Source organism: Apis cerana, linkage group LG1, assembly GCF_029169275.1.
Source record: "Apis cerana isolate GH-2021 linkage group LG1, AcerK_1.0, whole genome shotgun sequence".
NCBI lineage: Eukaryota > Metazoa > Arthropoda > Insecta > Hymenoptera > Apidae > Apis > Apis cerana.
The window spans coordinates 8477562-8484013 of NC_083852.1; the positions used below are offsets into that span (position 1 = coordinate 8477562).

At 28.7% G+C, this 6452-nt stretch overlaps 1 long non-coding RNA gene across 1 annotated transcript; it reads left to right on the top strand.

The window, feature by feature from the left end:
- The first annotated feature begins 1288 nt into the window (after positions 1 to 1288).
- On the top strand, positions 1289 to 3644 carry LOC133666786 (uncharacterized). The gene is made up of 2 exons (XR_009831446.1): positions 1289 to 1408; positions 1483 to 3644. It is a non-coding gene; the product is annotated as an uncharacterized LOC133666786 (long non-coding RNA).
- Positions 3645 to 6452: the final 2808 nt, after the last annotated feature.

The following is a 6452-nucleotide window of genomic DNA, read 5'->3' on the forward strand; positions in this document are numbered from 1 at the left end:
GTAAATGATAAGATGCGAGCGTTTTAGACTTAAGTCCTAGTTTTAAGTATAATATTTTTTAGGTTAGATTTAAGATTTAGTATTAAGATCTAGAATAAGTTAGTTTAAGATTTCATCGATGGACAACGTTGAACGACGTTGGATCACGAGAATCAACATACGACATAGATTTTTAATTCTTTTGTTACAATTTTTTATATTCGATGTAAATGATAAGATGCGAGCGTTTTAGACTTAAGTCCTAGTTTTAAGTATAATATTTTTTTAGGTTAGATTTAAGATTTAGTATTAAGATCTAGAATAAGTTATTTTAAGATTTTATCGATGGACGACGTTGGACGACGTTGGATCACGAGAATCAACATACGACATAGATTTTTAATTCTTTTGTTACAATTTTTTATATTCGATGTAAATGATAAGATGCGAGCGTTTTAGACTTAAGTCCTAGTTTTAAGTATAATATTTTTTTGGTTAGATTTAAGATTTAGTATTAAGATCTAGAATAAGTTAGTTTAAGATTTCATCGATGGACAACGTTGGACGACGTTGGACGACGTTGGATCACGATAATCAACATACGACACAGATTTTTAATTTTTTTGTTACAATTTTTTATATTCGATGTAAATCATATGATGCGAGCGTTTTAGACTTAAGTCCTAGTTTTAAGTGTAATATTTTTTAGGTTAGATTTAAGATTTCGTATTAAGATCTAGAATAAGTTAGTTTAAGATTTCATCGATGGACATCGATGGACGACGTTGGATCACGAGAATCAACATACGACATAGATTTTTAATTCTTTTGTTACAATTTTTTATATTCGATGTAAATCATATGATGCGAGCGTTTTAGACTTAAGTCCTAGTTTTACGTGTAATATTTTTTAGGTTAGATTTAAGATTTAGTATTAAGATCTAGAATAAGTTAGTTTAAGATTTCATCGATGGACAACGTTAGACGACGGTGGACGGCGTTGGACGACGTTGGACGACGTTGGACGACGTTGGACGACGTTGGACGACTGTGGACGACTTTGGACGACGTTGGACGACGGTGGACGACGGTGGACGACTTTGGACGACGTTGGATGACGTTGGACGACGGTGAACGACTGTGGACGACTGTGGACGACTGTGGACGACTTTGGACGACGTTGGACGACGGTGGACGACGGTGGACGACGGTGGACGACGGTGGACGACGGTGGACGACGGTGGACGACGGTGGACGACGTTGGATGACGTTGGACGACGGTGAACGACTGTGGACGACTGTGGACGACGGTGGACGACTGTGGACGACGGTGGACGACGGTGGACGACGGTGGATGACGGTGGACGACGGTGGATGACGGTGGACGACGGTGGACGACGGTGGACGACGTTGCACGATGGTGGACGACGTAGGATCACGATGATTAACATAGAATAATAATATCAATTTCCTTTTTATAATTTCTTATATTCCATTTATCAGTGGACATCAGTGGACATCGTTTGATATCGGTGCACATGATTGGATGACGTTGGACGATATTGGACGATGTTGGACAACGTGCATTGAATCACGATGATCAACATAGGAGAATAATATCAATTTCCTTTTTATAATTTCTTATATTCCATTTATCAGTGGACATCAATGACCATTGATTGACATCGGTGGACATCGTTGGATGACGTTGGACGATGTTGGACGAGATTGAACGACATTGGACGACATTGAACGACGTCGGACGACATTGAACGACGTTGACGATGTTGGACGGCATGATAATGAACATACGACATAGATTTTAATTTCTTTGATATAATTTCTTATATTCAATGTAAATCATAAGATGCATGCATCTTAGATTTAGGTCCTAGTATAATAAGTATAATATAAGATAGATTTAAGATTTAGTATTAATATCTAGAATAAGTTAATTTATGATTTCATCGATGGATATCGATGGACAACGTTGGACGTCGTTGGATCGCGAAAATCAATATAGCGTACAGATTTTAATTTCCTTTTTCTAATTTCTTATATGTGATGTATTAATGGACATCGGTGGACATTGGTAGGTATCGTTAGACGAAGTTGGACGATGTTGGATCATGATAATTATCATACGACATAGATTTTAATTTCTTTTTTTATATTTTCTTATATTTATGTGTAACGATGGAGAATGCTGGAAGGCGTTGGATCACGATAATCATTTTATTATAATTTGTTATATTTGATGTATCGATGGACAATCGATCGACGACGTTGGACGATGTTTGATCACGATAATCAAAATACGACATAGATATTAATTTCTCTTTTTTAAGTTTCTTATATTCGATGTAACGATGGAGAATATTGGACAACGTTGGATCACGATAATCAATATACGATATAGCTTTTAATATGATTAGACTTCTTTATTATAATTTGTTATATTTGATGTATCGATGGACAATCGATCGACGACGTTGGACGATATTTGATCACGATAATCAGCATACGACATAGATTTTAATTTCTTTTTTTAAAATTTCTTATATTCGATGTAACCATGAAGAATGTTGAACGGCGTTGGATCACGATAATTAGCGATACGACATAGATTTTAATTTCTTTATTATAATTACTTGTATTCGATGTATCGATGGAAAACAATGGACATCGATGGACAACGTAGGACAACGTTGTATCACGATAGTCGGTATAAAATACGGATTTTAATTTCCTTTTTATAATTTCTTATATTCGATGTAACGATGGAAAATATTGGACAACGTTGGATCACAATCAACATACGATATAGCTTTCAATATTATTAGGTTTCTTTATTATAATTTGTTATATTCGATATATCGATGGACAACGATGGACATCGATCGACGACGTTGGACGATATTTGATCCCGATAATCAGCATACGACATAGATTTTAATTTCTTTATTATAATTACTTGTATTCGATGTATCGATGGAAAACAATGGACATCGATGAACAACGTGGGACAACGTTGGATCACGATGGTCAGTATAGAATATGGATTTTAATTTCCTTTTTATAATTTCTTATATTCGATGTAACGATGGAGAATATTGGACAACGTTGGATCACAATAATCAACATACGATATAGCTTTCAATATTATTAGGTTTCTTTATTATAATTTGTTATATTCGATATATCGATGGACAACGGTGGACATCGATCGACGACGTTGGACGATATTTGATCCCGATAATCAGCATACGACATAGATTTTAATTTCTTTTTTTATAATTTCTTATATTCGATGTAACGATGGACAATTTTCGACGGCGTTGGACCACGATAATCAACATAAGATATAGCTTTTAAAATGATTAGATTTCTTTATTGTAATTTATTATATTCGACGTAAATCATAAGATGCATGCATCTTAGATTTAGGTCCTAGTTTTTCGAATAATGTAAGATAGATATAAGATGTAAGATATATGTAAGATAAATGTAAGATAGATGTAAGATAGATGTAAGATTTAGTATTAAGATCTAGTATAAGTTAAATTTAAGGCTTCATCGATGGATGACGTTGGACAACGATGAATAATTTATTTACCAATTGTATCATATTTTTTTTCTATGTAATATAAGATTTGATTTGTAGATAATTCATTGTATCATTTCAATGTATTAGTCAATAAATTATTCAATAAATTCAACCTTATGGGTCTCGATGCTTAGTCACCTCCCCGTAGGTGAGACCCGGTAATTGGCATCGCTTTTCATATTTTTCATTTAAAAAAATATCTTAATTTCCATTCGAAAAGCGATGGCAAGCCAAGAACTACGCACACCTTCAATCTAGTCTAAAATGATTGCTTTAAATTATTTTGATTAATTAACAGTGGATTAGATTGAAGGTACAAATAAAGTTTTTTTTACATTCGATGTATGTGACAAGATGCGCGCATCTTAGATTTAAGTTTTAGTTTTAACTATAATATAAGATATATTTAAGATTTAATGTTAAGACTCAGATTTTAATATTTTTATTATAATTGATTATACTCGATGTAAATGATAAGATACATGCATCTTAGATTTAGGTTCTAACTTTAAGTATAATGTAAAATAGGTTTAAGATTTAGAAATAAGACTTAATTTTAATATATTCATTGTAATTTATTATATTTCGATAAGATGCGTTTTAGACGTAAGTCTTAGTTTTAAGTATAAAGTAAGATAGATTTAAGATTTAGTATTAAGATCTAGAATAAGTTAATTTAAGACATCATCGATGGACAACGTTGGATCACGATAATCAATATACGACATAGATTTTTAATTTTTTTGTTATAATTTTTTATATTCGATGTAAATCGTAAAATGCGTGCGTTTTATACGTAAGTCCTAGTTTTAAGTGTAAAATAAGATAGATTTAAGATTTAATATTAAGATTTAGAATAAGTTAGTTTAAGACTTCATCGATAGACAACGTTGGACGACGTTGGACGACGTTGGATCACGAGAATCAACATACGACATAGATTTTTAATTCTTTTGTTACAATTTTTTATATTCGATGTAAATGATAAGATGCGAGCGTTTTAGACTTAAGTCCTAGTTTTAAGTATAATATTTTTTAGATAAGATTTAAGATTTAGTATTAAAATTTAGAATAAGTTAGTTTAAGACTTCATCGGTGGACAACATTGGACGTCATTGGATCACTATAATCATACATCATACGACATAGATTTTAATTTGTTATAATTTCTTATATTCGATGTAAATCATAAGATGCATACATCTTAGATTTAGGAATAATGTAAGATAGATGTAAGATAGATGTAAGATAGATGTAAGATAGATGTAAGATAGATGTAAGATAGATGTAAGATAGATATAAGATAGATGTAAAATAAATTATTTTAAGATAAATGTAATATAGATGTAAGTTAGATGTAAGATTTAGTATTAAGGTCTAGTATAAGTTAACTTTAAGACTTCATCGATGGATGACGTTGGACGACGATGAATAATTTTAATTATTTATCAATTGTATCATATTTTTTTCTATGTAATATAAGATTTGATTTGTAGATAATTAATTGTATCATTTAATGTATTAGTCAATTCGTTCAATAAATTGAACCTGATGGGTCTCGATGCGTAGTCACCTCCCCGTGGGTGAGACCCGGTAATTGGCATCGCTTTTCTTATTTTTCATTTAAAAAAATGTCTTGACTTTCATTCGAAAATTTTTCGAAAAGCGATGGCAAGCCAAGAACTACGCACATCTGCAGTGTTGTCTTGAAAACATAATTGTCTTTAATTATTAAAAAGAGTAACCATTAAATCTTATTTTACATAGTGTAATTTAAAAAAATATATGTGATTTGTTATATTTAGTATATTTTTCAATAAATAAATTAGAATAAAAATTCTGAATTTATTAAATTATTCATTCTATAAATCTATTCGGTGTTATTTTATACTTATTTTTCGCATAAAATAATAAGAAATAATTTTTAACATAATATTAAATCGCAAATTGATATTATAAAATACAGAATTTTTCTTTATTTCGTAAAAATATATATATTAATTATTATATATATTTTAATATGTTGTTAAATTCATAAATTAACAATAAAAATATAAAAATTGTTATGATATTCATAAATTAATAATAAATTAACAGTTAAAATTTAAAACTTGATAAATTGTTCATTAATATATTCGAAAAGTCTATTTTGATATAATCGGAAAAGGTCGTATATTTTCGTTCGACTTCGGCTCAGGCGCTCGTATAAATACGGGACAGAACGGGCGCGCGCAATCATTTCCTATCGAACTCGCGTCGCGTTAACATCGAAATCATAACACTTTAACTGAAATTTTATAACATTGAGAATAATTTATTATTATTTATTCTTATATTTATTATACATATTATTATACATACATTTTTTCTTTTTTACATTTACTTTTTATTTTATTTAATTTTTAATTTTTAATTAACATTAATTATACATTTTTCAATTAATTTATTTGATTTAAATTTTAATTTTTAATTTTTAATTTTTAATTTTTAATTTTTAATTTTTAATTTTTAATTTTTAATTTTTAATTTTTAATTTTTAATTTTTAATTTTTAATTTTTAATTTTTAATTTTTAATTTTTAATTTTTAATTTTTAATTTTTAATTTTTAATTTTTAATTTTTAATTTTTAATTTTTAATTTTTAATTTTTAATTTTTAATTTTTAATTTTTAATTTTTAATTTTTAATTTTTAATTTTTAATTTTTAATTTTTAAATTTTTAATTTTTAATTTTTAAATTTTTAATTTACTTTTAATTTATCATTCAATTTCTATTTCAAACTTTAAATATTTGCTTTTTAATTTTTTTTAATTTTATTTAATTTTATTTTCAATTCACTTTAACTTTTAATTTTAATTTTTAAAT